The sequence below is a fragment of the Pseudophryne corroboree genome, chromosome 3, assembly GCF_028390025.1.
Source record: "Pseudophryne corroboree isolate aPseCor3 chromosome 3, aPseCor3.hap2, whole genome shotgun sequence".
In the NCBI taxonomy this organism is placed as follows: domain Eukaryota; kingdom Metazoa; phylum Chordata; class Amphibia; order Anura; family Myobatrachidae; genus Pseudophryne; species Pseudophryne corroboree.
The window spans coordinates 631,512,475-631,525,910 of record NC_086446.1 but is presented as its reverse complement, the minus strand read 5'-3'; the positions used below and the strand labels follow the sequence as shown (position 1 = coordinate 631,525,910).

General features: G+C 47.8%; 1 protein-coding gene and 1 long non-coding RNA gene across 3 annotated transcripts in view; one reads left to right on the top strand and one right to left on the bottom strand.

The window, feature by feature from the left end:
- Positions 1-13,436, bottom strand: part of LOC135056485 (uncharacterized) — a 56,685-nt gene that overhangs the window by 5,883 nt on the left and 37,366 nt on the right. The window lies entirely within an intron of this gene.
- The window catches only part of A1CF (APOBEC1 complementation factor), a 94,874-nt gene that overhangs the window by 74,041 nt on the left and 7,397 nt on the right, over positions 1-13,436 (top strand). The window lies entirely within an intron of this gene.

Below are 13,436 nucleotides of genomic sequence, written 5' to 3'. Positions count from 1 at the left end.
CACGCCTAGCTGAGGCCAAGGCCAACAGCATGACTACCTTCCACGTGAGATACGTCAACTCCACGGTCTGAAGTGGCTCAAACCAATGTGATTTTAGGAAATCCAACACTACGTTGAGATCCCAAGGTGCCACTGGAGGCACAAAAGGGGGCTGAATATGCAGCACTCCCTTAACAACGTCTGAACTTCAGGCAGCGTCTTTCCTAGCCTTTAACAGCGTAGGAATCACTTCATCTGGAACGCCCTTTTCCGTTAGGATCCGGCGTTCAACCGCCAAGCCTTCAAACGCAGCCGCGGTAAGTCTTGGAACAGACAGGGCCCCTGCAGTAACAGGTCCTGTCTGAGAGACAGAGGCCATGGGTCCTCCGAGATCATTTCTTGTAGTTCTGGGTACCAAGTTCTTCTTGGCCAATCCGGAACTATGAGTATAGTTCTTACTCCTCTCTTACTTACTATCCTCAGTACCTTGGGTATGAGAGGAAGAGGAGGGAACACATAAACCAACTGGTACACCCACGGTGTCCCTAGTGCGTCCACAGCTATCGCCTGAGGGTCTCTTGACCTGGCGCAATACTTTTTTAGCTTTTTGTTGAGGCGGGACGCCATCATGTCCACCTGTGGCCGTTCCCAACGGTTTACAATCTGCGTGAAGACTTCTGGATGAAGTCCCCACTCTCCCGGGTGGAGGTCGTGCCTGCTGAGGAAGTCTGCTTCCCAGTTTTCCACACCCGGAATGAACACTGCTGACAGTGTTAGCACGTGATTCTCCGCCCATCGGAGAATCCTTGTGACTTCTGCCAACGCCATCCTGCCTCTTGTGCCGCCTTGTCGGTTTACATGGGCGACAGCCGTTATGTTGTCTGACTGAATCAGCACCGACTGGTTTTGAAGCAGGGGTTCTGCTTGACTTAGGGCATTGTAAATGGCCCTTAGGTCCAGAATATTTATGTGTAGGGAAGTCTCCTGACTCGACCATTGTCCTTAAAAGTTTCTTCCCTGAGTGACTGCTCCCCAACCTCGGAGGCTTGCATCCGTGGTCACCAGGACCCAGTACTGAATGCCGAATCTGCGGCCCTCGAGAAGATGAGCACTCTGCAGCCACCACAGCAGAGACACCCTGGCCCTCGGGGACAGGGTGATCAGACGATGCATCTGAAGATGCGATCCTCACTTGTCTAACAGATCCCACTGAAAGTTCCTTGCATGGAACCTGCCGAAGGGAATTGCTTTGAAAGAAGCTACCATCTTTCCCAGGACTCGCGTGCAGTGATGCACCGACACCTGTTTTGGTTTCATGAGGTCTCTGACCAGAGATGACAACTCCTTGGCCTTCTCCTCCGAGAGAAACACCTTCTTCTGTTCTGTGTCCAGAAACATGCCCAATATCAGCAGACGCGTCGTAGGAACCAGCTGCGACTTTGGGATATTCAGAATCCAGCCGTGCTGTTGTAGCACTTCCTGAGATAGTGCTACTCCGACCAACAACTGCTCCTTGGACCTCCCCTTTATAAGGAGATCGTCCAAGTACGGGATAATTATAACTCCCTTCTTTCGAAGGAGTATCATCATTTCGGCCATTACCTTGGTACATACCCTCGGTGCCGTGGACAGACCAAACGGCAACGTCTGGAATTGGTAATGGCAGTTCTGTACCACAAACCTGAGGTACTCCTGGTGAGGTGGGTAAATGGGGACATGTAGGTAAGCATCCTTGATGTCCAGTGACACCATAAAATCCCCCTCTTCCAGGCTTGCAATAACCGCCCTGAGCGATTCCATTTTGAACTTGAACTTCCTTATATATGTGTTCAAGGATTTCAAATTTAGAATGGGTCTCACCGAACCGTCTGGTTTCGGTACCACAAACATTGTGGAATAGTAACCTCGTCCCTGTTGAAGGAGAGGAACTTTGATTATCACCTGCTGGAGGTACAGCTTGTGAATTGCCGCCAGTACTACCTCCCTTTCCTTGGGAGTAGCTGGCAAGGCTGATTTGAGGTAACGGCGAGGGGGAGACGTCTCGAACTCCAGCTTGTATCCCTGAGATACCACTTGTAGAACCCAGAGATCCACCTGTGAGTGAACCCACTGGTCGCTGAAGTTCCGGAGACGGGCCCCCACCGCACCTGGCTCCACCTGTGGAGCCCCAGCGTCATGCGGTACACTTAGTGGAAGCAGGGGAGGATATTTGTTCCTGGGAACTGGCTGTCTGGTGCAGCTTTTTCCCTCTACCCCTGCCTCTGGGCAGAAAGGACGCGCCTCTGACCCGCTTGCCTTTCTGAGGCCGAAAGGACTGTACTTGATAATACGGTGCTTTCTTAGGCTGTGAGGGAACCTGAGGTAAAAAAGTCGACTTCCCAGCTGTTGCTGTGGATACGAGGTCCGAGAGACCGTCCCCAAACAATTCCGCACCCTTATAAGGCAAAACTTCCATGTGCCTTTTAGAATCAGCATCACCTGTCCACTGCCGAGTCCATAATACTCTCCTGGCAGAAATGGACATTGCATTAATTCTAGATGCCAGCCGGCAAATGTCCCTCTGTGCATCCCTCATATATAAACAAAAGCAATTTAGAGTGATAGTGTGACAAATTGCGCAGAATAGGCAGCTCAATAAACAGATACCCAAAATCAGTGTCTGCCTAGTACACTAAATAGCATCAAAAGAATAAAGAGTAGATGGTATCAGTTACCCAGAGCGCCACATAAAGGAAACAAATCCAAATAAGGGGGTGTATCACCAGTACGCTCCTCCCGGGTAGGTAGTCTGGGATAGGTTCACTGCCTTGAGAAAGACCCTAAGCACAGGGTTGAAACGCGTTGGCTCCTGTTTGGAACAGCACATCCTGGAGTTTTGCTGGAGGGAAGTGGAGGACCTAATCATTGCCAGGAACCTATCCCAGACTACCTACCCGGGAGGAGCGTACTGGTGATAAATAAAGAACTCATTCGAGAACTGTTTTCCACCGGTTCTCAACAATTTCTGGTAATTTTACAGCCTATCCACTTTGTCTCCAAATACTCAGGATATCACTGCTCTGAAGTTTCATTGCTATTTGCACAAACCATTCATTTTTATGTCTTTATGTTTGTTGTGTGATTAAAAGTACTGTACTACACATGCTGTACTATCTGTTTTCTCCCTATATACTGAACATACGGGAGTAGAGGAAAAATACTGGAAAGAACTACCCTTCGTATGAAAAAGGGATGTGTACTTAAGTATTCTTCATATTTAACACCCCCTTTTTTGGATTTGTTTCCTTTATGTGGCGCTCTGGGTAACTGATACCATCTACTCTTTATTCTTTTGATCCCTCATATATAAGACTACGTCTTTAATATGCTCTATAGTTAGCAAAATAGTATCCCTGTCAAGGGAATCAATGTTATCTGACAGGGAATTAGACCATGCTGCTGCAGCACTACACATCCATGCTGAAGCAATAGCAGGTCTCAGTATAGTACCTGAGTGTGTATACACAGACTTCAGGATAGCCTCCTGCTTTCTATCTGCAGGCTCCTTTAAGGTGGCCGTATCCTGAGACGGCCGTGCCACCTTTTTTGATAAGCGTGTGAGCGCCTTGTCCACCCTAGGGGATGTTTCCCAACGCAACCTGTCCGTTGGCGGGAAAGGGTATGCCATTAGTAACCGCTTAGAAATCACTAATTTCTTATCTGGGGAACACCACGCTTCTTCACACAAGTAATTTAACTCATCAGATGGGGGAAAAGTCACTGGCTGCTTTTTCTCCCCAAACATAATACCCTTTTTTGTGGTAACTGGGTTAATGTCAGAAATGTGCAACACATTTTTCATTGCCGTAATCATGCATCAGATGGCCCTTGTGGATTGTACATTTGTCTCATCCTCGTCGACACTGGAGTCAGACTCCGTGTCGACATCTGTGTCTGCCATCTGAGGTAGCGGGCGTTTTTGAGCCCCTGATGGCCTCTGAGACGCTTGGGCAGGCGCGGGCTGAGATGCCGGCTGTCCCAAAGCTGTTACATCATCGAACCTTTTATGCAAGGAGTTGACACTGTCGGTTAATACCTTCCACATATCCATCCACTCTGGTGTCGGCCCTGCAGGGGGCGACATCACACTTATCGGCTCCTGCTCCGCCTCCACGTAAGCGTCCTCCTCAAACATGTCGACACAGCCGTACCGACACACCGCACACACACACAGGGAATGCTCTGACTGAGGACAGGACCCCACAAAGTCCTTTGGGGAGACAGAGAGAGAGTATGCCAGCACATACCAGAGCACTATATAACAGAGGGATGTACACTAATACAAAGTGAATTTTCCCCCAATAGCTGCTTATATAACCTTTTGCGCCTAAATTTATGTGCCCCCACTCTCTTTTTTACCCTTTCCGTAGTGTATACTGCAGGGGAGAGCCTGGGGAGCGTCCTTCCAGCGGAGCTGTGAAGAAAAAATGGCGCTGGCTGTGCTGAGGAAGATAGCCCCGCCCCTTCAGCGGCGGGCTTCTCCCGCTTTTTTAATAATATTTATGGCGGGGGATTAGGCACATATACAGTTTAGAACACAGAAAGGTTTTATTCTGAGCTATTTGTTCGTGTGGCGCAATGCAGCCCGTCCACTACAAAAAACCAATGTAAAAATCACCTAGTTTTACAAAAAACAATCTATAGTGCCAAAGTGGGGTGGTATTTATCAATGTACAGGGCGCATATATTAAATTAGAAACATTAAATACATCCCTTAAGTTACTGGAGAGATGGTGAATCCTTAGTGTGATAGCTTGATGGATTTATTCTGGAGTTTTCTTCCTCCTCTCATGAAATCATGTAAGGATCCAAATGTTCATAAAAAACAGAAAGTAGAAAAGAAAATGTGTAGAACAGTTTTTCCACCAGTCCAATATTTCCACAACATTAGGAACAAGAAGGCGTACCCCACTCACACAAAGACAAGTGAGTGGAAACCCATAAAGGTATCTTTATATCAGTAGAAGTGTTGGAGATTTAAATTACAGGGGCGTACCCAGAACTCACACAGATGAAGTAATGGAAATTCTCATAAAGGTATCTTTAGTAGACCTTCAAATATTCATCAGATGCGTACCCCAACTTACACAGACAACAGTTGGAACATATACATAAAGGTATCTTTCAAATATTCAACCAGCAGGCAAGGTGCGTACCACAACTCACTAGATATGGAGATGTTCAACTCCTATAATGGTATCTTTATCCACGGGTTTTAAGCAGTTTTTCCACACAGGATACACGGAAAAAAACCAGGAAAAAGTTCCACTTTCTCAGTTTAAAAAGAGGGTTTATTTCCCAAAAAAAGTAAAATATGATAATACAATTATCACAAAAAGTAAACAAAAATTCAAACACTAAAAAGACAAGTCCGGTTTTTAAAAAACGTCCCAGGTTACTCACAGTACAATTTGTTCTTTTCTTTTCTACTTTCTGTTTTTTATGAACATTTGGATCCTTACATGATTTCATGAGAGGAGGAAGAAAACTCCAGAATAAATCCATCAAGCTATCACACTAAGGATTCACCATCTCTCCAGTAACTTAAGGGATGTATTTAATGTTTCTAATTTAATATATGCGCCCTGTACATTGATAAATACCACCCCACTTTGGCACATATACAGTTTAGAACTGTATTATGTGCATTTTGCCAAGTAAGGTATACAAATTGCAGCCCAGGGCGCCCCCCCCCCCCCCCAGCGCCCTGCACCCACCAGTGACCGGAGCGTGTGGTGTGCTGTGGGAGCAATGGCGCACAGCTGCAGTGCTGTGCGCTACCTTATTGAAGACCGGAGTCTTCAGCCGCCGATTTTCTCCCGGAATCTTCCGTCTTCTGGCTCTGCAAGGGGGACGGCGGCGCGGCTCCGGGAACGGACGATCGAGGTCGGGCCCTGTGTTCGATCCCTCTGGAGCTAATGGTGTCCAGTAGCCTTAGAAGCACAAGCTAGCTGCAAGCAGGTAGGTTTGCTTCTCTCCCCTAAGTCCCTCGTAGCAGTGAGTCTGTTGCCAGCAGATCTCACTGAAAATAAAAAAACCTACCAAATACTTTCTTTTCTAGTAAGCTCAGGAGAGCCCACTAGGTGCATCCAGCTCTGGCCGGGCACAGATTCTAACTGAGGTCTGGAGGAGGGGCATAGAGGGAGGAGCCAGTGCACACCAGATGTAGTACCTAATCTTTCTTTTAAGAGTGCCCAGTCTCCTGCGGAGCCCGTCTATTCCCCATGGTCCTTACGGAGTACCCAGCATCCACTAGGACGTCAGAGAAATAGGGTTTGAGGTAAAAATATGGTTAAAAAAGGACTAGACTAAAGATTAGTTGGGCCAAGTGGTTCTTATCTGCCATCAAATTCTATGTTTTTATGTTTCTATTCACAAAAGATATTGTTTGCACATATTGTGCAAACTGCCATGTCTTTATAAATTGTTATACATACCTTCCTCAAAATAAAATAAATCATGAAACAAAACTTTTGTCACACAAACCTGTTCAGGCAACAAAAATGGTAAAAATTTGTTACAGCAATTCAAAAATAAGATTTTAAACCTACCGGTAAATCTTTACGGGCGGGAGAGTGCGGATGACTCTGCAGCATCGATTGAGCAAACATGAGGTTCTCATCAGCCAGGGTATCAAACTTGTAGAATTTTGCAAAAGTGTTTGAACCCGACCAAGTAGCCGCTCGGCAAAGCTGTAAAGCCGAGATGCCACGGGCAGCCGCCCAAGAAGAGCCCACCTTCCTAGTGGAATGGGCCTTTCCCAAATTTGGTAACGGCAATCCAGCCGTAGAATGAGCCTGCTGAATCGTGTTATAGATCCAGCGAGCAATAGTCTGCTTAGAAGCAGGAGCGCCAACCTTGGGGTATATTTACTAAGGTCACGATTTTGTCCGAGATGCCGTTTTTTCTTCAAAGTGTCATCTCGGTAATTTACTAAGCAGAAATCACGGCAGTGATGAGGCCATTCGTATTTTTTTGCAAGTCCAACAAAAAAAATACGAATGAATACACCATCGGTCAAAACGCGGCTGTTTAAGTATGAATCTCGGTCATTTACTAAGAAGTGCAAAGCAAAAAAAAAAAAAAACACTGCCGTGAAAAAATACAACTCGTAAAAAAGTGCTAAATAAAAACAGACCTGCTTTTTTGAGCCGTGATTGGATAGGAATGCACGGATCCATGAGATCCGTGCATGTATATCAGTGGGAAGGGGTGGGAAAGTGTTAATTTGTTGAAAAAAAAATTGCGTGGGGTCCCCCCTCCTAAGCATAACCAGCCTCGGGCTCTTTGAGCTGATCCTGGTTGCAGAAATATGGGGGGAAAAATGACAGGGGTTCCCCCATATTTAAGCAACCAGCATCGGGCTCTGCGCCTGGTCCTGGTTCCAAAAATAACTTTCTGATCAGCGGTGAGGTCACTTTCGGTCAACCGCTGAGCAGAAAGTTCCCACCATTGGTTACAATGGAGCGCATAGGCGCTACATTGTAACATTGCCGTGTGCCGCCTGTCAGACAGTACAGGAGCACACAGCCGATCAGGAGGGTGCTACAACGTGGCGCTCCCTGATTGGCTGAAGAAACCCACTTAGACATCAGTCAGAGTGGGTTTCTGGCATTCGGGGAAAGGGGACCCATGTGAAAACATGGGTCCCCTTTCAGTGCGTGGCTCGGGTCTCCGTTTTATTTTTTTAATCAAGTACGTGGATTACAAAAGGATTATCCGAGGAGCCTGGTACCCTGGATCTGGTGAGTATAATTTATTCAACAGGTACCCCATGGATTCTACTGGACAAGAGGACCGACCTGCGTGTGAACATAAGGTAAGTATGTATGTATGTTTGTGTGGATGGATGTAATAAAACTTTACTTTCAAGGTGTGTGTGTGTATTGTCTTTTTTTGGGTATTTTTTTAGTAGTAGTACTACAGGTACCAGCGGGCCCGTTTTTCCGCCGCATGCTGGTACTTGTGGTTCTCCAAGTACCAGCTTGCGGGGGAGGCTTGCTGGGACTTGTAGTACTGCTACTAAAAACAATATTCATAACTATCAACAAAGGCTATCAGCCCCCCATCCGCAGCCCATTGGATGGGGGGGACAGCCTCGGGCTTCACCCCTGGCCCTTGGGTGGCTGGGGGGGACCCCTTGATTGAAGGGGTCCCCACTCCCCCAGGGTACCCCGGCCAGGGGTGACTAGTTGGATATTTGATGCCACGGCCGCAGGGCACGGTATAAAAGTGACCCCCGGCTGTGGCATTATCTGTCCAGCTAGTGGAGCCCGGTGCTGGTTTTAAAAATACGGGGGACCCCTACGCTTTTTGTCCCCCGTATTTTTGGAACCAGGACCAGGCGCAGAGCCCGATGCTGGTTGCTTAAATATGGGGGAACCCCTGTCCATTTTTTTCCCATATTTCTGCAACCAGGATCGGCTCAAAGAGCCCGAGGCTGGTTTGCCTTAGGAGGGGGGACCCCACGCAATTTTTTTTTTAACATTTAAACTTTTTTTTTTTTTTTTAAACAAAGTGCACAATGAAGCCCAGCACGGATCTCTCAGATCCGGCCGAGATTCATTGTATTAAAGTCGGCAGTGTTTTACAAGTCACTCACGTAAAACACTGCCTAAAAAAACGAATGACATCGACATCGGAAAACCCGAAAATGCAGAATACGGCAGCTTAGTAAATTAGTCGTAATAAATTCAAAAAGTTGCAGTTTTACACTTTCGATGTCATTCGTGATTATTCTCCCACCAAATCGGGAGAATTACGAATGTTAGTAAATATACCCCCTTGTTGGCTACATACAGGACAAACAGTGCCTCCGTTTTCCTAATCCGAGCCGTCCTGGCTACGTAAATTTTTAAGGCCCTGACTACATCAAGGGACTTGGAATCCTCCAAGTCTCCCGTAGCCACAGGCACCACAATAGGTTGGTTCATATGAAACGATGACACCACCTTAGGCAAAAATTGAGGACGAGTCCTCAACTCAGCTCTGTCCACATGGAAAATAAGATAGGGGCTCTTATGAGACAAAGTTGCCAATTTGGACACCCGCCTAGCAGATGCCAAGGCCAACAACATGACCACCTTCCAAGTGAGAAATTTTGAATTCAACTGTTTTAAGAGGCTCAAACCAGTGAGATTTTAGGAACTGTAACACCACGTTAGGGTCCCATGGTGCCACTGGGGGCACAAAAGGAGGCTGGATGTGTAGCATTCCCTTTACAAAAGTCTGGACTTCTGGGAGAGAAGCCAATTCCTTCTGGAAGAATATAGATAGGGCTGAAATCTGTACCTTAATGGAGCCTAACTTTAGGCCCATATCCACTCCTGTCTGTAGAAAGTGGAGAAAACGGCCCAAGTGGAAATCTTCCGTAGGAGCATTCTTGGCTTCACACCAAGATACATATTTCCTCCAAATACGGTGATAATGTTTCGCCGTCACCTCCTTCCTAGCCTTTATCAGAGTAGGGATGACTTCCTCCAGAATACCTTTCCCAGCTAGGATTCGGTGTTCAACCGCCATGCCGTCAAACGTAACCGCGGTAAGTCTTGGAACACGCAGGGCCCCTGCTGCAACAGGTCCTCCCTGAGAGGAAGAGGCCATGGATCTTCTGTGAGCATCTCCTGAAGATCTGAATACCAGGCCCTTCGAGGCCAATCTGGAACAATGAGTATTGTCTGCACTCTTTTTTGTCTTATGATTCTCAATATTTTTGAGATGAGAGGAAGAGGAGGGAACACACAGACCGACTGAAACACCCATGGTGTCACCAGGGCGTCCACCGCTACTACCTGAGGGTCCCTTGACCTGACACAATACCTCCAAAGCTTCTTGTTGAGGCGTGACGCCATCATGTCTATTTGAGGAAGTCCCCAAAGACTTGTTATCTCTGCAAAAACTTCTTGATGAAGTCCCCAGTCTCCTGGATGGAGATCGTGTCTGCTGAGGAAGTCTGCTTCCCAGTTGTCCACTCCCGGAATGAATACCGCTGACAGAGCGCTTAAGTGATTTTCTGCCCAGCGCAGAATCCTGGTGGCTTCCGCCATTGCCACTCTGCTCCTTGTCCCGCCTTGGCGGTTTACATGAGCCACAGCTATGACGTTGTCTGATTGAATCAGAACTGGTAGGTCGCAAAGTAGATTTTCCGCTTGTCGAAGGCCGTTATATATGGCCCTTAATTCCAGTATGTTGATGTGTAGACAAGCCTCTTGGCTTGACCATAGTCCCTGAAAGTTCCTTCCCTGTGTGACTGCTCCCCATCCTCGGAGGCTCGCATCCATGGTCACCAGAACCCAGTCTTGAATGCCGAACCTGCGACCCTCTAGAAGGTGAGCACTCTGCAGCCACCACAGGAAAGACACCCTGGCCCTGGGGGACAGGGTTATTTTCTGATGTATTTGAAGATGGGACCCGGACCACTTGTCCAGAAGGTCCCACTGAAAAGTCCTCGCATGAAAACTGCTGAAGGGGATGGCCTCGTAGGTCGACACCATTTACCCCAGTACTCGAGTGCATTGATGTACTGACACTCTCGTCGGTTTTAACAGGTCTCTGACCATGTTCTGGAGTTCCTGGGCTTTTTCCATCGGGAGAAAAACACTCTTTTGTTCTGTGTCCAGAATCATGCCTAAGAACGACAGCCGAGTCGTAGGAACCAACTGTGACTTTGGTAGATTTAGAATCCAGCCATGTTGTTGCAGCACTCTCAGAGAGAGCGACACGCTTTTCTGCAACTGTTCCTTTGATCTCGCTTTTATCAGGAGATCATCCAAGTACGGGATAATTGTGACTCCTTGCCTGCGCAGGAGCACCATCATTTCCGCCATTACCTTGGTGAAAACCCTCGGGGCAGTTGAAAGCCCAAACGGCAACGTCTGAAACTGGTAATGACAGTCCTGTACAGCGAATCTCAGGTATGCCTGATGAGGAGGATATATGGGAACGTGAAGGTATGCATCCTTTATGTCTAGTGACACCATAAAATCTCCCCCTTCCAGGCTTGAGATAACCGCCCTGAGCGATTCCATCTTGAACTTGAACCTCTTTAAGTACAGGTTTAGGGATTTTAAGTTTAGAATGGGTCTGACCGAGCCATCCGGATTCGGGACTACAAACAGGGATGAATAGTACCCCTTTCCCTGCTGAATTAAGGGAACCTTGATAATCACTTGCTGTTGACACAGCTTTTGAATTGCAGCTAAAACTATCTCCCTCTCTGGGGGAGAAGCTGGTAAAGCCGATTTGAAGAATCGGCGAGGAGGCACGTCTTCGAATTCCAGCTTGTAGCCTTGGGATACAATTTCCATCACCCAAGGATCCACGTCCGACTGAACACAGAAGCGGCTGAAAAGTCAAAGACGTGCCCCCACCGGCGCGGCCTCCCTCAGTGGAGCCCCAGCGTCATGCGGTGGATTTAGTAGAAGCCGGGGAGGACTTCTGCTCCTGGGAACTAGCCGTAGCAGGCATTCTTTTCCCTCTACCCTTACCTCTGGCGAGGAAGGAAGATCCCCGACCTCTTCTGGACTTATGTGACCGAAAGGACTGCATTTGATACTGTGGTGTTTTCTTTTGCTGTGGGGGAACATAAGGCAAAAAGGTAGATTTACCCGCGGTAGCTGTAAAAACCAGGTCCGTGAGACCTTCCCCAAATAAAACTTCACCCTTGTAAAGCAAAACTTCCATATGCCTTTTTGAGTCGGCATCACCCGTCCATTGGCGGGTCCACAGTGCTCGCCTAGCAGAAATGGCCATGGCGTTGGCTCTGGAACCTAGCAGCCCATCTCTCTGAGCGTCTCTCATATATAAGACTGCATCTTTAATGTGACCTAAGGTCAATAAAATGGTATCCCTATCTAGGGTATAAATATCAGCTGACAAGGTATCTGTCCAAGCTGCTACAGCGCTACAAACCCACGCCGATGCTATCGATGGTCTGAGTAAAGCATCCGTATGCGTATATATTGATTTTAAAGTCGTTTTCTTTCTGCAATCAGCAGGATCCTTGAGGGCTGCCGTGTCTGGAGATGGTAGCGCCACCTTCTTGGATAAGCGCGTTAAAGCCTTGTCCACCCTGGGCAAGGGCTCCCACCGTACCCTGTCCTGTGCAGGGAAAGGATACGCCATAAGAATTCTTTTGGGAATCTGCAGTTTCTTGTCTGGAGATTCCCAAGCCTTTTCAAATAACGCATTCAGCTCATGAGATGGGGGAAAGGTTACCTCAGGTTTTTTTTCCTTAAACATGTGTACCCTCGTGTCAGGGACAGAGGGGTCATCTGTGATATGCAAAACATCTTTTATTGCAATAGTCATATAATGAATGCTTTTGGCCACCCTTGGGTGTAACCTCGTATCATCGTAGTCGACACTGGAGTCAGAATCCATGTCGGTATCAGTGTCTGCTATTTAGGAGAGGGGACGTTTTTGAGACCCTGAAGGGCCCTGTGACACCGTCAAAGCCATTGATTGACTCCCTGTATTATCCCTGGACTCTGCTTTGTCTAATTTCTTATGTAACAAAGTCACATTTGCATTTAAAACATTCTACATGTCCAACCAATCAGGTGTCGGCGTTACCGACGGAGACACCACAATCATCTGCTCCACCTCCTCCTTAGATGAGCCTTCCGCTTCAGACATGCCGACACACGCGTACCGACACCCCCACACACACAGGGATATATTTATATGGAGACAGTTCCCCAATAAGGCCCTTTGGAGAGACAGAGAGAGAGAGTATGCCAGCACACACCCAGCGCCAACTGACACTGGAAACAAAATTCCCAGATAACAGCGCTTTTATATGATTATCTGTATATATCTATACACTCACTGCGCCTTACAAGTGCCCCCCCCTCTTTTTTGCCCTGTGTCACCGTGTTCAGCAGGGGAGAGTCCGGGGAGCCAGCTTCTCTGCATGTGCTGTGGAGAAAAATGGCGCTGGTTAGTGCTGTGGGATCAAGCTCCGCCCCCTCAGTGGTGGGCTTCGGTCCCGCTCAATTTGTTTAATACTGGCGGGGGATTTAATATATATTGCCACCTCAGCTTATATATGCCTTTTAGCCAGTCCTAGAGGTCTTTTATTGCTGCCCAGGGCGCCCCCCCTGCACCCTGCACCCATCCGTGCCTGCAGTGTGTGTTGTGTGTGGGAGCAATGGCGCGCAGCATTACCTCAGAGAAGATCTGAAGTCTTCTGCCGCCTTTGAAGTCTTCTTTCTTCTTATACTCACCCGGCTTCTATCTTCCGGCTCTGCGAGGAGGACGGCGGCGCGGCTCCGGGATGAATGGCGAGGGTGAGACCTGCGTTCCGACCCTCTGGAGCTAATGGTGTCCAGTAGCCTAAGAAGCAGAGCCTATCATTTAAGTAGGTCTGCTTCTCTCTCCTCAGTCCCACGCTGCAGGGAGCCTGTTGCGAGCAGTGC